Genomic DNA, 23,321 nt, shown 5'->3' on the forward strand with positions numbered 1-23,321 from the left:
TTTTATTATCTTCTCAATATAGATATAGGTACTACATATGTTGCATGGTACTCGGTAGACCTTTCCACTTCGCTGACGCAAGCTGCAACTCTCTGCCGCTAGATGGCTCCAAATTGCAACATGTAATATGGCGGTGTGTAACGTAATTATGTAGGTGCCTGAGAAACACGGTGTCATAATCGACTGCCGCATTTGACACACAGAGTACGGTCTCCTTCAGCATGGCAATGACAGACCAGACGAGAGCTGCGACATCTGCAACAATCCGACACCTGGAGTTCACTGTCCTCTATATTCTCCTTACAGCCCAGAATTTGACCCATACGACTTCTATCTGTTTCCAGAAATTAAGGAACACCTTTGAGGACTTCGCGTTGACAGTGATGAAGCGGGATGACTGTTCAGAAATAAATACGCAGATACGAAGAATAAAAATGTAGAATGTTAATAACTGTTTTATTTCAAAATCTTTAAGAGTTGGCATTACTTTTCTGCATGCCTTCGCACAATACATAGCACTGGTATCATTACTCCTTTTTTCCTACTGCCCTCGATCACGTGTACGTCAGGCTTTGTCTTAATTTACCAATTACACCAATGATTTTACCGTCATTGATTACACTGTTTGAACTATTTTGTACGTCTGCTGTTAAAATGTGTCTTTAATTAACAATCAAGAAAAATATGATATCTTAATGTTTATAATGCTTTGCTGCATAATAAAGTGAAGTGTTTTTATACACGACTCCACAGTAGCATACCTGAATCTTGTTCATATAATTCTGCCTATTTGTCAGATTATCAGGAGCCGATACTTAGGAGGATCTCGCCCAGTGTACCTACGAGTAGGTTAGGTTGTTTTGGCTGGAAGATCGTCAGCGGCGTTTTTCAGTAACAATAGGAAAACTTTCCTTCGTAGTGCTCGTAACACTCTTGTGCCAAGCGCAATACGATCTGTGAAGTGTTTGTGTATAATATCAATAGAATATTGATTTGGCTATGACACCAATGTCGAAATAATTTACGGTTGGTAATCATTAACCTGTCCTTAAACCTTCCATCCCTAACTTAGAAAACACAAACCTGCTTACTTTTACGTCGCAAGAAACGCTTACTCGCCTGCACACTGGCTGACATTATAGGGAGCACCTGAATCTCAAAAAATAAAAAAAAAATAAAAATAAAAATAAATTCCTCGAATTTATGTGCAAAGCCAAAATGATAACAATAGCGAAAAACGCATTAGTTATTAGTTACCTCGCTTTCAAGGCCTTTCGAATACTTAAAAACCATTAAATACGTTGAAACGTATGTTAGTAACGGAAAAAGATGGTGCAAGCTTTTGTAAAGGTATTTCGTTGAAAAATAGTTTTTGTTTTAGAAGCGCAGATTACGACCTTGTCAATGCGGGCAGAGGAGCGGACACAGTTTCGGGGATGCAGAAGGCAATGGAAATAACTGGATTAACGACGTCTAATTTTTATCCACAGAACACGTAGTGTACAACCAAAAAAGTGTCATGACGATCTATCTATGGGCAAGAGATGCCGGAATAGACGCCCAATCGGATCTCTGAGAGCAGACCACTAATGTGGAGGTGACCATGAAAAACAGACTGAAAAACCAACAAAATAATAACGCTCTACGAGCCTGGGCATGGAATGATAGAAGTTTAAATGTTGTATGGAAACTAAAAATCTGAAAAGGGAGATGGGAAGGCTCAATCACGAAATAGAGAGTTCACATTCAAACAGAATGATACTCCTTATTTGATTACACAATTTTACGATCAATTGATAATAAATTATGAGGTGTTATTGAGTTATTCTTATCAATTAGAATCTTAATAATTTTACCATTTTATAGTAAAACACCATATCGAGGTTTTCAGTTCTATTTTTGAAGTGAAATGGAAAGAAGGCAAGTACTGCTGGTCGTATGAGTATAGTATAATATCACCAGCGGCAGAGAATGGTATAATGAGAGTAGGATACGTTATGAATAGGAAGGTAACACAGGGTGCATGTTACTGTGATTAGTTCAGTGATAAGACTGTTCCAATTAGAGTTGACAGCAAACCAACACTGACAACAGTAGCTCAGGTCGACGTCGCAACCTGAAGATGAAGAGAGAGAGAAAGTTGAAGATGGAGGGATAGAGAAAGTATATGAGGACACGGAATGAGTAATTCTGTACGTAAAAGGAGATGAAAATCTAATAGTCGTGGTGGACTGGAATTCGGCTGTAGGGGGAGCAGTAGAAGAAAGTGTTACCGGATAATATGGGATTGGTGTTAGGAGTGTGAGGAGAAAAACTGCGTTCGGTGATAAATTTCAGCTAGTAATAGCTAATACTCTGTCCAAGAATTGCAAGAGGAAGAGGTACACCTGGAAAAGGTTGGGAGATATAAGAAGATCTCTGTTAGATTATGTCATGGTCAGGCAGAGATTTCGAAACCACTTAGCGAATTGTAACGCGTATCCAGGAGCAGATATAGACTCGTATCACAATTAAGTAGTGGTGAAGAGTAACCCTCAAGCAGGCGCACCTGTCTAAAGAGTGCGCCAGCGACACAAACCACTGTCTTGTGCCGTTCCGTTGTCGTTTCGTAATGGCGAATCCGTACCTGTTCCTTCATTAGTGCTCAAGCTAACATCGTTAAAGCTGTATATGCTGTGCTGTCATACGTTCAAAGTGAGGAGCAGTAATGTAAAAATGCCAGCGACGACGTCAGCCAATATCTTCCTGACTAGGACCGCACCACGACAGGAGCGGCCTCTAAAAGAAGAGAAGATAAATGTCGCTCCTGCCAGCCTCAGCCGCAGAGTACTAGACCGGCACTAGGAGAGCACTACGATAGTACTTATTAGTGATCCACATCCATTGCTTGTATGGAAATACTATATAGAGAAAGACACTGTTTGCCTGTCGCCCATCACTTGCGACACGTTTCTGTAATACTGAGTCAAGTATTGGCTATCTTCTTTACTGTAGTACAAACTATTAATTTGATTTGCTTAAACTGTTGTATAGCATTCCGAGAATGCAGCATCCTTAAGGCACCCTATATGAGACGAGTGGGCGGAACCCCACATTATTCTCCTAAGTAATCCTACAGGTCGCCAAAAATACTAATTCAAAGTGACCTTATTATCTTCTCATTCATTTTCTAATATCTGTTTCTGAATACGTCATCCTATGTTACTAATCTTCCAACTTCTGTGTATTTGTAGATACTCGTTTTGGAAGGGATAATAATTGTTGCAATTCTTCCAGTTCCTTAACTAATATTTATGTTTCTAAGAGAATCTCTCTTTTCAGTAATTGTTTACTTTGCTATATTTTTTGATTAACTTGCTCGAATTTTCGATTCGTCTCTTTAGGAGTATCTTAACTGTCCTGAAGTACTGTGGTCTGTAATTTCCTGAGAAGCCTCATGATACTCTTATTATTACCGATTTTTACTTACAGATTTAGCTTTACACGTAAATCAATCATAATAGTTGTATCGAATTGATTTTTTACTTACAATTTGCTCTCCCTTCTTAGCTATAACTGGTTTCAGTACTGCACTCTCTTCAGCTGCGCTGCTCGGCTGTAATATTAACGTTAGAGTTGACGGACCTTGGACGAGCAGTTCCGCGTGCCGAGTTGCTTCGTGATGGACGGCTTTCACCATCCCTAATGCCCTGCTGCGAGGGCAGGTTGCGGTACGCTGCGTGTTAAGAGACTGCCGCTCGCCGTCCCCGCTGTCGCGCTGGCTGGTTCCGCTGCTCGCCTGCCGCGCTGCGCTGCTCTAGCCGCGATAGCTGTGTCAGCGCCTCGCTCGCTGCTGCCAAGCTGCCCGATTTCGTCACAATCAGTGGCCGCTCGTAAGTATACATTATGGGTGTTTACAAATTTTTAAATTCAGATAAATATGGGAGTGTGGAATTAATAGCAACTGCGGTATAACAGTTTTGCTGATCAACGTATTTATACAACTTCAGATACTGTCAATAATAATAATAAAAAAAATAATAATAATATGCGAGAAGAAACCAGGAGATTCCAGGTTCGAGTCCCGGTCATGGCACACATTTTAAACTCTCCCTGTTGATATTTATCAACGCCTGTAAGCAGCTAAAGGTCTATATTCATTATAATTTCATTTTTCGAGAGCTGCAAGGTCCCAGTGGTACCTGTTCTTTCGGACCTGTCCGAAAGAACAGATACATTCTTCATACAGATAAGGGTTACCGTCCAATGTTCTTTTTCAGTGCGGATGCACTCACACTGTCCGAACTCTAACGGGCATCAACAAAGGAGGTGGCTTACAAAACGTTCGGCCTATACTTGAGTATTGCTCGTCAGTGTGAGATCCGTACCAGGTCGGGTTGACAGAGAAGATAGAGAAGATCCAAAGAAGAGCGGCGCGCTTCGTCACAGTGTTATTTGGTAAGCGTGATAGCGTTACGGAGATGTTTAGCAAACTAAAGAGGCAGATTCTGCAAGAGAGGCGATCTGCATCGCGGTGTAACTTGCTGTCCAGGTTTCAAGAGGGTGCGTTTCTGGATGAGGTATCGAATATATTGCTTCCCCCTACTTATACCTCCCGAGGACATAACGAATGTAAAATTAGAGAGATTCAAACTCGCACGGAGGCTTTCCGGCAGTCGTTCTTCCCGCGAACCATACGCGACTGGAACAGGAAAGGGAGGTAATGACAGTGGCACGTAAAGTGCCCTCCGCCACACACCGTTGGGTGACTTGCGGAGTGTAAATGTAGATGTAGAATCGGTAGGTTGACTGCCACGAGTAATGAGTATAATGGGCAGGGGCACTACAAATGTAGTGTGTGGACAGTAAGTAGGAAATGTTGGTCTTACGGGGAGCGTGACAGAGATAAGTCCCTGCAGTCGCGCTATTCTGTATGCCCTCGGTGGCTCAGACGACTGTAGCGTCTGTCATGTAAGCAGCAGATCCCGTGTTCGAGTCCTGGTCGAGGCACACATTTTCAACTGTCCCCGTTGATATTTATCAACGCCTGTAAGCAGCTAAATGTCTATATTCATTGTAATTTCAGAAACAATAGTATTTGTGAAACTTTGTTGATTCGTACACAAGTATTTTTATGGCAACAACGAAATAATATTTAACCTTTCACTAGTCTCCGTTTCGCATTTTTGTGTAAGTGAAAGTATTCGTGCCTTTTTTATTTTTCCGGACAAATGTGCAAGATCCCTAATTCATGTATTAGTTAACGAATTAACATCCAGTCTAAAAATCGGACATTCTTACCTTGCACTGACACAAAAATTGCTCATATTATGCTCTTATTTTTTAAATGTTCGCTTGTAGTCAGGCTTATTTGATTTTCTCACTTTCTCAGACAATATATCTGGTCCCGATGGCCACAATTCCTTTGCGGCTAACTTTGCCTGGTCATTTTCTTTCCTGAAAGCACTTAAAACAGATTCAACAGAGTTCAAGATGACACTGCACAGGGAAGCCGATTTCTACATAGTAAACAACCAACTCCAAGTAGAAACTGCCCTTTGTGGAAATGATTAAATTCAAGCAGTATGATCTACAAACAAGGTCACATGACTAGAATACAAATGAGGCGGTGACAGCCATAAGGACCAAAGCACACCGTCTTTGACCGCACATTTAAGTGAATATCAGAGAAACCAGTGAGACAGCTTTTTGTGAACGTTTATATATAATTTCAATATGGGCCTACAATATAGATAAATCGGACCCACCATCAGTTCAACATATGTCTGAATTGTGAGTAACCGGCCGGTGTGACCAAGCGGTTCTAGGAGCTTCAGTCTGGAACCGCGCGACCGCTACGGTCGCAGGTTAGAATCCTGCCTCAGGCATGGATGTGTGTGATGTTCTTAGATTAGTTAGGTTTAAGTAGTTCTAAGTTCTAGGGGACTGATGACCTCAGATGTTAAGTCCCATAGTGCTCAGAGCCGTTTGAACCATTTTTTTGAATTGTGAGTAACTACTGCAGTCTCACAGTCGACGATGATGTGCTTTATGGTTTTCAGCTCCTCAAATGGATAAGTGTATGATAAAATCCAAAACGAAATACGCTATATCCCATTCAGATCTACAACATAGGTTTTTTATCAGTATAACTATAACATATACTGATGTCCGACCTAGTTTTACTGTATAGTAAGTGAAGTGGCATATCTAAAGGTATGCCAAGGGGACACAGATAAAAGTCAGCTGCAGTGTGGTAGCATCTAGCGTGGTATCACCTAATGGCACTGACGGAAACTTTTAGGTGAATGGTAAGGGTTAGCTGAGCACGCCGTGAACCGCGCAAGTTGTTTATCAAATCCATATGTATTTGGCCAATAAGGCAATTACGTCACACCAGTTGCGCATGCGGAAAAGCTCCTTAAAACGTGGCAATGTAGCAATGTAGCAACGCGCGGTAAATTACCGCATCCAAATTACGTTTAACAGCATTCCAAGGAAAAATAACCAATAAATCTACAAAGTGTCTCAAGTTAGGTGCTCACGTGCACGTGTTCTTGTGCTCTTACACAACAGCCACCACTCTTCACGATGCCCGCACTCTCCCGCGTTCCGTTCTCGACATTAGTTTATTGACGCCGCACTGTTCGTAACACATTGTTTTTCACGACTTCATCACTTCTCGAAACGTAAGTTGTTCCGAACAATAATTTTTCTGTTTACTTTATGCACCGTTACGTTTTGTATCCATCCATTCTTTCCATATTTATTCACCCATTGCCCGCAGGGATGTCATGTTCAACATTCCTCTTGTGCTTGGTCACAGAACCTGTTGATGATAGAACATCTGAAATCTGCGGTGTTGCTCGTGGAAACACGCACGTGCATCTTATCTCGTTGCCGGTTCCTGAAATACACTGTCCTGTGTCTTTCAGATGATGGTATACTCTCTTCACAGGAGAAACGCTGATCGTGGATTCCCCAGACTTAGGATCTGGATGAACAGCTGCAGCGATGAAGAATGATGTGAAGTCTGACACTATTTAGTGATCGAATTATAGCGCGCAAGTTCTTTGACGGGATGCTTTTTGAATTCTAGTAATATCCTTAGTGGTTGTTTACAAAACACGTTTACACAGTCACTTATCATCCATGTGCGCCTTATGTAGATTAAAACGGTCTTAGATTCTCATATCATGGCAAATCAATGACAGTTAGATTTGACAAGATCTAAAAAGTGCCACAATTTAACTGATATGGCACATTCTACCGTGATCAGCGGGATCTACGTCCGACAGGCAACCGCTCACCTCGACCGTCCTTTCCCGACCGCCGCTTTTCTAGGTTGACACAATTTATTAAAGTGCTCCCCCGTGTTTTGGGCAAACAGAGCCCTCCATTTTGGTGCATATATGTTGCCTTGTGTAGGCGACCATTGGCCGTCTTCTCCCTTGTATTATGTGATGCCACGTCACCAGGAACGCTGTGCAGGACGCTCTCTGTCCCCCAGTCTCTCTACACTCTCTCTCTCTCTCTCTCTCTCCCTCTCTATCTCTCTCTCTCTCTCTCTCTCTCTCTCTCTCACACACACACACACTCAGTCCAATTGTAACATATTATCCAATATTGCGTTATCTTAGGTATCACTTATACAGTACCGGTACTAACACAATAATTATAAACAGCAGACTAACCGTAAACTATCTAAGGAACCACGGAACTAACATGACAACATCAATATATGGTATCTTTAATACTTCCTGGACAGGATGGCATTGATATTTAAACAATATAGGGTGAACCCGAGCTCGACTGGAAAAAAATTCCACCGTTGCTAAAACCTGGTTGGTAGATATTCAGGGAGCGTGCAGGATAAGGTTACGCTTGAGGATGGGGCCGTAAACAGTTACTGTGAGTTGCACAATCAAACACACAACTTTATTTTTCTAAGAACCAATTTTTACACATTGCCTTAAAAGATCACAATTAGACAGTACGGCTGATGGCTTAGTTAAAGAAAACTTGGGATGCTTTCTGGGCTGAAAGCCCAAAACCACACCAGAAACAAGAACAGCTGAAGTCCTGAATTAGAAAAATAGAATTAAAAATATAGAATTAAAAATAGAAGGTAAATTAAAAAAAACATGCAATTGAAAACAATTAGCGGCTGAAGGCCTCCGCTACACGTCTGAAGGACAACTACTATTAAAACACATTAATAAACAACTTTTCTAACGAAGAAATTTCTTCTTATACTTACAACAGAACGGCCAAAAGCCCAATTAACGAAATGTTAACTAATTGCACGGCTGAAGGTCACAAACAAATTTGAAACAACGGCTGAAGGCCTAAACAATAAGTCAAGCAAACAATTTAAAATAAACCCCTTCCTTCTTAGAAAAAAATATCTTTTAAAGGATACACACGGCTGAAGGCCTTATCAAAAGGGGTTCACGTAAAACCTGGGCTGAAGGCCACACATAACGCATCGAACAACTAAGGGCTTAGGGCCTGGATTACAATTTCAGATAGAACAAATTTTAAGGAAAAAAATTTAAATAAAATCAATCTTTAAAATTTTAATTTAACACGGCTGAAGGCCTTTATATAAAATTTAATAAGAACTGAATTAATACAAGGCCGCTGGCCTCGCATAATACCTCAAACAAAAATGAAAATCGCAATCTAAGACAAACAGAACAAGTGGTGCTCAGAAGTGTTCCAAAGGTCGGCCTGAGAAGGTAGCTCAAACATAAGTTGAGGTGAGACAGGCAGCCAAGTGTTGAAGTTAAATAATCGGATGGTAACCCAAACCAGGGATGGCCCAAGGACCGACCAACAATTTACCCACTTCCGTCCGACCAAGGGCACAACGATGGAAAATTTTGGCTGAGAACGAGGATACGAACAGCAGTAAGTTTTCAGAAATTGGCGTCTAAAAACAGCCAAGGGAACAATAACCACTCTAAGCAAGATATGAACCAAACCAACAACCAAGGCTGTCTATCCACAAGCCGTGCCAGACATCATAAACACGATGGGAGAAGGCACACTGCCGAAAAATTATGCTAACGGCCACGGCAGGTAACTGGGGCGTTAGTGGTCACAGGGCAGAAAGTACCGCTGCACTTCACTGGCAAATAACAGTCAATTTAATCAGAGTATAGGAAGACAACTGCAAGATTTCGCCGACTCCAACACATCATACGTTGCTGCTAGCCCGAATGGCCCAGGGAGCAACAGCTTGCAAATGAACAAAGAGACGTCACAATAGTTGAGGTTTCATATCCGGTTAACTGATCACTCAACTTCAGCGTCCAGGTTCGGTGGGCAACGATCTTTGTCGCTCTCGCAGCTAGCGCCTCACGATCCAACAGTAAATGCACGCTGCCAAGGGTCCCGGCCTGGCTCTGCACCATGGAGACTTTCTCTCTGCTCCGTCCCAACCAACTGACTATATGCAGCATGCAGACAGCATTAAAATAGCTGCTCAGCTAAAACCACACAAGCTTCACATGGTTCCACGGAAACACATCCACTAACAGTTCGCACAATGCTAAAACCAGTGACTGTGGAACAAGGACGAATCACAAGTCGACACACACGGAGAACCCAGAAGCGGTCGGCGACCAAATACGCGTCGTCCAATGAGACGACCTACCGAACGACCAATCAAGGTCGTCCCCACTCAAGTCACGTGTGTCGGAATGGTCGGGCGAGTCATGGCTGTCCGGCCCTCACTGCTGCTCCGTGTCGACTGAACTCCCGACGCACGACGACCCGGAAATACTAGCTATCGCTCCAAAGATAATACGACAGTGCTCTTATCGATAAGCGCTGCTGCTGCCACTCACGGGCAGGCAAGCCGGCAACTTAGAGACGCCAGTAAATCGAATAAGAAAAGGGATGGCTGTACCACAAAGACAAGATGTCAAGCAATAAACGGCGTGAACACGAGCCGCGCACAGCTCAATTGCTTAGCAATAATTTGTGGCTATTATGGTTTCAGGTATCCATGACCTTCATTAGCTTGTTAAATAGTAATTACGTCTCATTTGATATGTTATTCCCACTTATTTTCATATCTTCTTTACTGTACTAAAAGTATCTACGAAAATGTCGATTGTATGTGTTGTGTGTCTTGTTTGGAAACAAACATGTACCATTCTCTCACAGTACGTGCTGTTTACAACATTAGTGCCCATTTTACTGTTCGCCATCAAGCTTGCTTGATACTGTCTCGGGTTTATTTTACTGGCAGTGTTAATGGTCCTTTTAACAATGATGTCCAAAAGTGTGGTTAACTGATGGAGAGTTAGTCGTCGTGCACACCGGTTGTCGGTTAGCTGAAAGCAATGGAAGACAGAGGTAATGAGGTTTTGCTGAGCTGTTCACACAAAACCGGCAACCACATAACAGTAGTGTAGCAACTGTACATAGCCGTCGATGAACCAAAACCTTGTGTTTCACGGTTTGGTGATTGCATGTTACAAGATTTATCATTGTTTTGAAGGTGTTTTCACAGTAACAAAGGTATCTAGAGTAACTACCGGAATGAAACTTAATTACAGTTATTTAGTAACCACCGTCGTAGTAGCGTATACGTTACTACTTTTTATTTGTGGATGATCGATTTCGATCTACTACAGAGAATATTATCAGATCTACACTCCTTGGTGGTAGTAGGAATCCCTGACGTGGAGCAGGCCTGGACGTGCTGACGTTGAGAACACTATTCCTCATTTTTCTTGGATCCTCTTCTGACCACAGTATCCATTCTGCTGACCGTTAGCATCAACTGCATCTGTTTGCAGAATTTTAAGACCTAGGGCATCTTCTGAAGGAAGAATTTCTGTGATGCTCTTCTGAACCTATAAAACTTAGGAGCTATAAGCTTAACAACCTCTATATATTTCAGAACAATTTCACTCAAAAAGTAAAATAGCTTAGTCGACAGTTTATAGTATGTACTGGTTAACACCCTCATACACATGCCAAATACATATGTAAGTACGCAAAACAGGACTTATAGGAAATATAGACGCAGTAATATGTGCGTAAATAAACTGACTTTCGTTGGTACGATTTTCAAAATATGGATACAGCTGTTGAGAAATCCATACAGGGAACGAATGCAAGCATCTTATTAAGGCGTGTCAACGGTGTTGAGGAAGGCGTTTGTTGTGCCTGTCATTGCACTGTATCGTAAACACCGGTAAACTGTGGCAAGAGACGTGACTTAACATAATTTAGATGTGTAATTAAATATACACATATATATGATTAGTAACACCTTTTGTTGTGCTTTTCCGTTTAGGAACATACCAGCTGGAAAATGCAACTAATGGAGTACAAAAAATGCGACTATGTTGCTGTTTATTTAAAAGCCCCTGACTGAAAATTGGGCACCATCTGCTCATTCTACCTTCCTCGGCAATTTTAAAAGGTGTAAACATATTCGCGCTTTTTTTAACGAGCAACTCACCTCAGAAGTACACGGGCTCCCCTAACTGTAACTCTTTCACGCCCAATAGTCCATCGCTGCAAGTCACTCATACCCATCCACTCCCAGTTCCCCTTTCCCTCTGTCTCATTCAGTCCAACTCATTGTCTCTCTGCCATTGTCTCCTGTGTCACAGACACAAAATCCGCTTCGTTCAGTCCTACTGATACAGTCTACTCCCATTATCACTGTCTCTCTCTTACTGCTAATATCTCATTCATTCCTACCTACTGTTGCTGCCTCTTCTGACTGTCACTGTGTCTCTCTTCCTCTTTGTCATTGTCATATATTCTCTCTCTCTCTCATTATCACTAGCTCATACCCACTTTCTTCCTCTTAATTCCTCCCCTTGGCAATGTCTCCTTCATTCCATTCTTAGCACTGTTCTGTTACTCGCAACAATGTTCGCATGATTAAATTTTTGGCAACTGCTGCTCCACTTTTTAGTCAGAGTATTTTAAATAAACAAGAACGGATTCCCATTTTTGGTGCTCCAATACGATTATTTTTTCGCTGATTCCCTTCTTTTCCCTGCTGCAGCAGAGCATGCAACTCTAATTAAAAGAAATTTATCGGTCATTAAAATGAAGATAGTCTACTTAGGTGCCAATGAAATGACGAAAATATAAATTTACACCTCAGATCGTATTTTACATGCAAAACATTTTTGCATGTGTTTTAGTACTACAACATGGGGTTGCAAGACAATAACGGAGGCTCTGTACAGCATGTTGCTCCGTGCCATGTCACTATTTACGTTTTCGCCTCACACTGGAATTTACGTGCATATTTTACGTGTACAAGTAAGGTAAATTTGACCCAATGTATCTCGGAAATGGATAGAGACATCGAGAAGAGTTTCAAGTTTTTTCGAAATCGGGGTCTTAGGCATACATCGTAAAAATTACACTCATTTGCTGTGTATAGACATCTCGAAATCTGCGACTGATTTTACCCAAAAGACAAGATTTAGGGGTGTTTCTCAATAACGAATAAAGATTTTTTTGAAAACACAGAGACGTCCCTTCTACATGAATGACTAGGGAATATAGCATTTAAATTTGAGCGATATTCTGCTGTTATCTAGGTTTTACCTCGTACTGCATTTTACCTGCAGAAGTAGGGTAACTTGAAACCTCTGTATCTTGAGAAAGGATGAAGATATAGAGAAGATTTTCAAGGTTGTTCGAGATTGAGATTTCAGTCATATACGAGGGTCACGCCAAAAGAAATGCACACTATTTTTTTAAATCCATCTTTTATTCTACATGTTTGAAAGTTTTACAGTGTGTAGATATATCCTTTAGGAACAATAATTTCACTTCTCCACATAATTTCCATCCCTCGCAACTGCCTTAAGCCATCTTGGAACCAGCGCCTGTATACCCGACGGTAAAATTCTTCACCAACCTGTTGGATCCACTGTTTGGCAGCGTGCACAAGGGAGTCATCATCTTCAAACCTTGTTCCACGAAGAGAGTCTTTCAGTTTCCCAAAGAGATAATAGGCACGTGGAGCCAGATCAGGACTGTAAGGCGAGTGTTTCAGTGTTGTCCATCAGAGTTTTGTGATCGCTTCCATGGTTTTTTGACTGACATGGGTCGGTACATTGTCGTGCAATAGCAAAACATCCTGTTTTGGCCGATGTGGTCGAACGCGCCTCTGTCGAGATTGATGTTTCTTCAGTGTCGTCACATATGCATCAGAATTTATCGTGGTTCCACTTGGCATGATGTCCACAAGCTAGAGTCCTTCGGAATCGAAAAACACCATAGCCATAACTTTTCCAGCAGAAGGTGTGGTTTTGAATTTTTTTTCTTGGGTGAATTTGCATTATGTCACTCCATTGATAGCCTCTTCGTCTCTGGTGATTAATATGGAGCCATGTTTCATCACTTGTCACAGTTCTTCCAAGAAATTCAACTCCGCCATTCTCGTATTGTTCCAAAAGTTCGCTGCATACCTTTTTTATTGCTTCTTTGTGAGCCACTGTCAACATCCTGGGAACCCACCTGGCACAAACCTTTTTTAACGCTAACACTTTCAGTATTCTGCAAACATTTCCTTCCCCTATCCCAACGTAGCGTGACAATTCGTTCACTGTGATGGGTCTGTCAGCAGTCACCAATTTGTTAACTCTCTGCACATTGTTTGGAGTGTGTGCAGTACGAGGCCTGTCGCTGCGAGGACAATCCTCAATATTGCCGTGCCCGCTTTCATCACGTAACTTGCTTGCCCACCGACTAACTGTACTGCGATCGACAGCAACATCTCCACACACCTTTTTCAACCTCTTGTGAATGTTTCCCACTGTCTCGTTTTCACAGCACAGTAATTATATGACAGCACGTTGCTTCTGACGAACGTCAAGTGTAGCAGCCATCTTGAAGACATGCTGTGACGGCGCCACTCACGGGAACAGATTGAACTAAATTTGAAAACAAGCTGGAAGGATGTATCTACACACTAAAACTTTCACATATGCAGAATGAAAACTGTATTTTTACAAAAATAGTGTGCATTTCTGTTGGAGTGACTCTCGTATCTTAATAATTTCAGCCATTTGCTACGCATAGTCGTCTTGCAATCATCGGCTGGGTATTGGTCCTCTTGTGACGGCAAAAACATAGTAAAATAACCATTTTTGGTGTCTTCGGAGGAACTGCCCATTGTGCCTCCATAATCCCCATGAAACCCACCGTAGACAACATCGAATAAAAAAGAACCAGCCGATTTTCTCCATATGCCTAAGCCGAAGGAAGTGTGTTATATTCAAAAAAATTACCCTGTACTATAGAATACAGTCAGTAACAAGATCCTTCTGTTGGATATACAAATGTTCACTAGCCCAAGGGCTATCCAAAACACTTGACCCTCCATTTTTATCACAGATAGAACCAGAGGTGTGAATAGCGGAAAATCCTATTCTCGTGTACGGCGGTTTGGAACAGATACGTACAGTGTCGCCTATATACCGATGCAAAATCTTTACTGGAGTCATCAGTATTCACATTATTCTCAGATCCGTATTGATCTTTTCTGGAAAGCATTTTCGTGGCGCGACCACCGCTCACGTTACGACTACAGCCTTGTTTCTGTCAGTTACCACCGTTTACACGCACACATCTTGTCAAAGTCACCACTGACTAGAATCTCAATTTCGATACAGAGCTGCTATCCTTTCGATTATCGTGGAACTTCCGACTAATAGAACTAAAGCATATCGTTTGTCTAGTGCTATATTCTGAATGCAATAACTCAGTTTTCCTTCGAGTGCACCATATCACTGTTTACAAACAAGCTCTTCCAGTTACGGTATATAGGAATAAACTTCTTCAAATGAATTCTCTGGTATATAGCGTTATTTCCTGGTCACAACACTTGTAATCACGATAGACGCTTGATAATAATAATAATAATAATAATTATCCATACACCCACTCTTCAGCTAATGATTTGGCCCTGGATGCTGATGGCAGCGCCGGCTGGTGTGGCCGTGCGGTTCTAGGCGCGTCAGTTTGGAACCGCGTGACCGCTACGGTCGCAGGTTCCAATCCTGCCTCGGGCATGGATGTGTGTGATGTCCTTAGGTTAGGTAGGTTTAAGTAGTTCTAAGTTCTAGGGGACTGATGACCACAGATGTTGAGTCCCATAGTGCTCAGAGCCATTTGAACCATTTTTTTTGCTGATGGTAGCGAGATTTTTCTGAAAGTGTTCAGTAGGATATAAAGTGCTATATATTGTTCCTCAGAAATTCCATTTGTTCGTGTTCATGGTCAGCGTTGAGGAACAACAGTGCATATTCTCAGTAATAAGTGTATTCATATGTTGTATCATTTGGGATATAATATTTTCGATATTGGGTTTGTTTTTCTGTTTGTAAAAGATCTATGTGCTCTCATAGCAATAATTTTTTAAGGAACTGCTATTTTTTTGTATTCGGCAATATGGTTGTGTAATTTTTACAGTGATTCGAAGATGTTCACTTGGGTAATGGATGTTTTCGTAAGACAAGAGGACTCACTATAGGAAAGACATGCTAGATTTCAGAGTCGCCATGGCATGTCACGGTGAAGTTGAGTAGTCACTTGGAAAAGAATGCGCGGAAACCACAGTGTCCGGTAGGACGGAACACCCTAAGGACAAAGGAAGAACGTGAGAGAGTAGTTTAGCGGTCAAACTTCTGGGGAATCACCAGCCCAAGTTGAAGCAATTGGGATGCTGGCTGTTCCGGCAACCTGGAAAGCCATGTGCTTATTTTACAGGTTATTATCAAAATCAGAAGTTTGGAGATGAAATCGACATGAGGAAGAAAAGGAATGTACTGGTAAAAATTATATGAACAGAAAGTGGAGACTAATAAACTATTTGATGGACAGAGAAAGGTATTAAATGAACGGAGTAAGTAATTTTATGGACTGTGAACTATGTGAACTAAGTTGGACTCAGTAGCTCCAGAAAGTCGAGCCACCACGAAAAGCATTCGCCAAGAAATGGCCAGTAAATCAGTGAGAGGACCAAGTGGTAGGAATAATCAGTGAAGCTCAGAAAACTCAACAAGCAATAACAAACCGACTTGATGGCCAGGTAGCGGCGACTGTGAATTGGATGGTGCATTCTGATGGAGTACAAATGGACATTGCTCGAATTAAAGCAATAGTGGGCGAGATTTACACGCGACAACAAAAGCTATCTGATCATTTCAACCAACAGGTCGCACACCAGGGAGTAGTATTGCAGAAATGAGGATTTAAGGCTGCAAAGGTAACTAAAAGAGAAAAGTGTTTACGAATGCAATTAAATGGCTTCCGTTAAGGATGTGATGATGACTCATTCAGATCGTACCTGGCGATGCCTGTGGGTGGTATCGATGAGTTTAAGTCGTTACTACACTTCAAGCATACTCAATCAAAAACCTACAGACGCAATTGTGAAGCACTGTTTCGATTGCACACAAATGTAAGCGTTGACGAATGGCGAACGCTTAGGACTGCTGATCGGAGGCGTGAGGTGATCATAACAAGCGAAACAGGATATAATTGGAAGACTTGAGTAATCTACAAGAGAGACTGTGTAATGTGCGCATACCTCCGGAGTCGTTAAACCTAGTGTAAGATACGTGAACATGGAGACCAGTGGCAGTGAATGTAGTCAGTATTTGTCTCAGTACAGAAATGTTCTTTATTACATCATCCTTCGTTAGAACAACTGTAAAAGATGTTAGATGAATTTTAATTTGCATTACACTCGCGTGGCACCACTACTGACGATGAATTTTGGCTGCAACCACCAGTGAGAAGCGGCAGCAGCACGGATGAAAATCTTAGTCAATAATTGCAAAAGAATATGAGGATTTCTGAGACCTTTCTTGAACTGTATTATTTCGGGTCCAGTAGCATACAAGACCGCATAAGATTGAGCACCTTAATGGTCGATAATTACAGTGATACAGATCACCGCAACCCTGTCGTATACTGCAAGGAAATGGTCAAGAGCAGCCTATGCTTGGACACAATATACATTCCACTCGAGTTAATCAGAATTTGTCTTCGTTGTGATGGAGGAATGAGATACGCGGACGCAATATGCAGCATGGCAATTCATTCCAGAAAGTGTTATAAGAATCGGGCTTTGATAGGGACTAACACTACGGGAGACGGTCGAGAGGAGATTCTCACCAAAATACTGACAATCGCAGGCAGATGAATTGGAGCCTAGACTGTATGCAGAATTATAGCTACTAGTGATAGGATCGCAAGCGTAGACATGTTTCATGGAGTCCACATCTAGATTATAATGATCGGTGCTGTTTCAATGAGAATGTGTAGACCATGAACAATTGACCTTCCTCACATTTCACAAAAATTCAGTCCACTTGTACCCTTAATAACAAGAGTAATGTGGGAGAGGCTGGAATCCAGTAAACTGACTAATGGATGGTGAAGTGTGTGATGCTTGTGGTACTGAAAAGGGGGAAAGAGACAGATGTTTTGATAAAGGAAGGAACAGGAGTCGACTGGGTAGAGTTAAGGGATCCAATATTAAAAACAGAATCTGAAGGATCTTTGGTGGACTCAAGACCAAATAACTCGGAGGGGATAGTAAAATTCCGTCGGTTTTTCTAAAACAACTGGGGAAGTGGAAACCAACTAACATTCATGTTAGTGTATAGAATGTATGAGAGTAGCGATATATCGTCAGACCCTTGGCAAAACATCATTCACACTACTTCGAAGATAGCAAGCGCCATCACTTGTGTCTATTACCGCACAATTAGATTAACAACTAATGCTGACAGGAATAACATACAGAAAAATTGGAAAGAAAATTTAAGATGCGTTATAGTTCAATTCTTTTATCTTGGCGGTTCGCGCATGCCCGCCGAGACGCGGGAGATGGCTGCGTTGCCAGTTGTACGAGCAGGAGAAGCGGCACCAGTTCGCAAACTTACGTTTAGGTGGGAGCGTGCAGTTTATGAAGTAAAGCCAGCACGGTCACATTAACCCTTTCGCTGCTACAGAGACGTGCTCCCCGCATTTCGCGCTGTGCGCGATTTTGTCATCACTGCACTGCTCGGCTGTGCAGACACATGGTGTTTCGACTGCTTTGACACACTTTATCATTCGATTTCACAAAAACTATTTGGCCCAAAAATTTGGTTTTTACACATCTTCTTGACTGATACCTTCCCTCCATAAATGACTTAATTTTGTTTCGATGTTCAACGCAGTTATTGTGCAGCATTAGATGTAGTAAACCGTTGCACGAAATTCTGAAGAGTTTGCAGAGGTAAAAGTCCATAGCGTATACTTTCCATATGGTCGATTTTAGTTGCCACTATAAATTTCAAAAAATTACATTCAAACGAATAAAATTCATGGAGTGACACTTCGATATTGTTTTTAAATAAAGAAAATATTAAGCACCGATCAAGGTTTGAACTCAGAATCTTTCGCTCAGCAGCCATACACTTTAACCATTACGTTAACGCAGCTCGTCTTTCAATAGATATCCTGGAGGACTTTAAAATATCACGCAAAATACCGACAAACACTGTTGGTATGACTATGAATTACTCACGTTTAGTCGAAGTACAATAGGAAATAAACAATTACCGCTGTTCTTTATTGCGGAAAAGCGGTTAGTGAGAATGATACAAACACCTTTCCTTGCTATCGCCAGAATTAGGAGGATTATTGCTTGTTTGGTTTAATTAATTAATAGAATATGGAGCAACAGGTATAAAGAGTGCTTTTTCCAAACTTCCCATAAAAGGAAGTCTGCTATCAAGACATTGCTTTTGTTCAATTACTTTATTTATGACTGAACGTTTCTAAAACTGAAGACACTCGTCCGTGCTCTGTACATCTACATCTACATCTACATTTATACTCCGCAAGCCACCCAACGGTGTGTGGCGGAGGGCACTCTACGTGCCACTGTCATTATCTCCCTTTCCTGTTCCAGTCGCGTATGGTTCGCGGGAAGAACGACTGTCTGAAAGCCTCCGTACGCGCTCTAATCTCTCTAATTTTACATTCGTGATCCCCTCGGGAGGTATAAGTAGGGGGAAGAAATATATTCGATACCTCATCCAGAGACGCATCCTCTCGAAACCTGGCGAGCAAGCTACACCGCGATGCAGAGCGCCTCTCTTGCAGATTCTGCCACTTGAGTTTGCTAAACATCTCCGTAACGCAATCACGGTTACCAAATAGCCCTGTGACGAAAAGCGCCGCTCTTCTTTGGATCTTCTCTATCTCCTCCGTCAACCCGATCTGGTACGGATCCCACACTGATGAGCAATACTCAAGTATAGGTCGAACGAGTGTTTTGTAAGCCACCTCCTTTGTTGATGGACTACATTTTCTAAGGACTCTCCCAATGAATCTCAACCTGGCACCCGCCTTACCAACAATTAATTTTATATGATCATTCCACTTCAAATCGTTCCGCACGCATACTCCCAGATATTTTATAGAAGTAACTGCTACCAGTCTTTGTTAAGCTATCATATAATCATACAATAAAGGATCCTTCTTTCTATGTATTCGCAATACATTACATTTGTCTATGTTAAGGGTCAGTTGCCACTCCCTGCACCAAGTGCCTATCCGCTGCAGATCTTCCTGCATTTCGCTACAATTTTCTAATGCTGCAACTTCTCTGTATACTACAGCATCATCCGCGAAAAGACGAATGGAACTTCCGACACTATCTACTAGGTCATTTATGGACATTGTGAAAAGCAATGGTCCCATAACACTCCCCTGTGGCACGCCAGAGGTTACTTTAACGTCTGTGGACGTCTCCCCACTGATAACAACATGCTGTGTTCTGTTTGCTAAAAACTCTTCAATCCAGCCACACAGCTGGTCTGATATTCCGTAGGCTCTTACTTTGTCTATCAGGCGACAGTGCGGAACTGTATCGAACGCCTTCCGGAAGTCAAGGAAAATAGCATCTGCCTGGAAGCCTGCATCTAATATTTTCTGGGTCTCATGAACAAATAAAGCGAGTTGGGTCTCACACGATCGCTGTTTCCGGAATCCATGTTGATTCCTACAGAGTAGATTCTGGGTTTCCAAAAACGACATGATACGCGAGCAAAAAACATGTTCTAAAATTCTACAACAGATCGACCCTTCTTGAAGACTGGGACTACCTGTGCTCTTTTCCAATCATTTGGAACCTTCCGTTTCTCTAGAGACTTGCGGTACACGGCTGTTAGAAGGGGGGCAAGTTCTTTCACGTACTCTGTGTAGAATCGAATTGGTATCCCGTCAGGTCCAGTGGACTTTCCTCCGTTGAGTGATTCCAGTTGCTTTTCTATTCCTTGGACACTTATTTCGATGTCAGCCATTTTTTCGTTTGCGCGAGGATTTAGAGAAGGAACTGCAGTGCGGTCTTCCTCTGTGAAACAGCTTTGGAAAAAGGTGTTTAGTATTTCAGCTTTACGCGTGTCATCCTGTGTTTCAATGCCATCATCATCCCGGAGTGTCTGGATATGCTGTTTCGAGCCACTTACTGATTTAACGTAAGACCAGAACTTCCTAGGATTTTCTGTCAAGTCGGTACATAGAATTTTACTTTCGAATTCACTGAACGCTTCACGCATAGCCCTCCTTACGCTAACTTTGACATCGTTTAGCTTCTGTTTGACTGAGAGGTTTTGGCTGCGTTTACACTTGGAGTGAAGCTCTCTTTGCTTTCGCAGTAGTTTCCTAACTTTGTTGTTGAACCACGGTGGGTTTTTCCCGTCCCTCACAGTTTTACTTGGCACGTACCTGTCTAAAACGCATTTTACGATTGCCTTGAACTTTTTCCACAAACACTTAACATTGTCAGTGTCGGAACAGAAATTTTCGTTTTGATCTGTTTGAAATCTGCCTTCCATTACTCTTGCTAAACAGATAAACCTTCCACCCTTTTTTTATATTCCTATTAACTTCCATATTCAGGGATGCTGCAACGGCCTTGTGATCACTGATTCCCTGTTCTGCACATACAGAGTCGAAAAGTTCGGGTCTGTTTGTTATCAGTTGGTCCAAGATGTTATCTCCACGAGTCGGTACTCTGTTTAATTGCTCGAGGTAATTTTCGGATAGTGCACTCAGTATAATGTCACTCGATGCTCTGTCCCTACCACCCGCCTTAAACATTTGAGTGTCCCAGTCTACACTCCTGGAAATGGAAAAAAGAACACATTGACACCGGTGTGTCAGACCCACCATACTTGCTCCGGACACTGCGAGAGGGCTGTACAAGCAATGATCACACGCACGGCACAGCGGACACACCAGGAACCGCGGTGTTGGCCATCGAATGGCGCTAGCTGTGTAGCATTTGTGCACCGCCGCCGTCAGTGTCAGCCAGTTTGCCGTGGCATACGGAGCTCCATCGCAGTCTTTAACACTGGTAGCATGCCGCGACAGCGTGGACGTGAACCGTATGTGCAGTTGACGGACTTTGAGCGAGGGCGTATAGTGGGCATGCGGGAGGCCGGGTGGACGTACCGCCGAATTGCTCAACACGTGGGGCGTGAGGTCCCCACAGTACATCGATGTTGTCGCCAGTGGTCGGCGGAAGGTGCACGTGCCCGTCGACCTGGGACCGGACCGCAGCGATGCACGGATGCACGCCAAGACCGTAGGATCCTACGCAGTGCCGTAGGGGACGGCACCGCCACTTCCCGGCAAATTAGGGACACTGTTGCTCCTGGGGTATCGACGAGGACCATTCGCAACCGTCTCCATGAAGCTGGGCTACGGTCCCGCACACCGTTAGGCCGTCTTCCGCTCACGCCCCAACATCGTGCAGCCCGCCTCCAGTGGTGTCGCGACAGGCGTGAATGGAGGGACGAATGGAGACGTGTCGTCTTCAGCGATGAGAGTCGCTTCTGCTTTGGTGCCAATGATGGTCGTATGCGTGTTTGGCGCCGTGCAGGTGAGCGCCACAATCAGGACTGCATACGACCGAGGCACACAGGGCCAACACCCGGCATAATGGTGTGGGGAGCGATCTCTTACTCTGGCCGTACACCACTGGTGATCGTCGAGAGGACACTGAATAGTGCACGGTACATCCAAACCGTCATCGAACCCATCGTTCTACCATTCCTAGACCGGCCAGGGAACTTGCTGTTCCAACAGGACAATGCACGTCCGCATGTATCCCGTGCCACCCAACGTGCTCTAGAAGGTGTAAGTCAACTACCCTGGCCAGCAAGATCTCCGGATCTGTCCCCCATTGAGCATGTTTGGGACTGGATGAAGCGTCGTCTCACGCGGTCTGCACGTCCAGCACGAACGCTGGTCCAACTGAGGCGCCAGGTGGAAATGGCATGGCAAGCCGTTCCACAGGACTACATCCAGCATCTCTACGATCGTCTCCATGGGAGAATAGCGGCCTGCATTGCTGTGAAAGGTGGATATAGACTGTACTAGTGCCGACATTGTGCATGCTCTGTTGCCTGTGTCTATGTGCCTGTGGTTCTGTCAGTGTGATCATGTGATGTATCTGACCCCAGGAATGTGTCAATAAAGTTTCCCCTTCCTGGGACAATGAATTCACGGTGTTCTTATTTCAATTTCCAGGAGTGTATATCTGGTAAATTGAAATTTCCACCTAGGACTATAACATACTGAGAAAATTTATGTGAAATGTTTTCCAAATTTTCTCTCAGTTGCTGAGTCGGAAGGTCGGTAAAAGGAGCCAGCTATTAACCTAGCTCGGTTGTTGAGTGTAACGTCCACCCATAATAATTCACAGGAACTATCCACGTCTACTTCACTACAGGATAAACTACTAGTAACAGCGACAAACACGCCACCACCAGTTGCATGCAATCTATTTTTCTAAACACCGTCTGTGCCTTTGTAAAAATTTCGGCAGAATTTATCTCTGGCTTCAGCCAGCTTACTGTACCGATAACGATTTCAGCTTCGGTGCTTTCTATCAGCGCTTGAAGTGCCGGTACTTTACCAAGGCAGCTTCGACAGTTTACAATACCGATTGCTGCTTGGCCCCCGCATGTCCTGACTTTGCCGCGCACCCTTTGAGGCTGCTGCCCTTTCTGTACTTGCCCGAGGGCATCTAACCTAAAAAACCGCCCAGTCCACGCCACAAAACCCCTGCTACCCGTGTAGCCGCTTGCTGCGTGTAGTGGACTCCTGACCTATCCAGCGGAACCCGAAACCCCACCACCCTATGGCTCAAGTCGAGGAATCTGCAGCCCACACGGTCGCAGAGCCGTCTCAGCCTCTGACTCAGACCCTCCACTCGGCTCTATACCAATGGTCCGCAGTCGGTCCTGTCGACGATGCTGCAGACGGTGAGC

Source organism: Schistocerca americana, chromosome 3, assembly GCF_021461395.2.
Source record: "Schistocerca americana isolate TAMUIC-IGC-003095 chromosome 3, iqSchAmer2.1, whole genome shotgun sequence".
In the NCBI taxonomy this organism is placed as follows: Eukaryota; Metazoa; Arthropoda; class Insecta; order Orthoptera; family Acrididae; genus Schistocerca; species Schistocerca americana.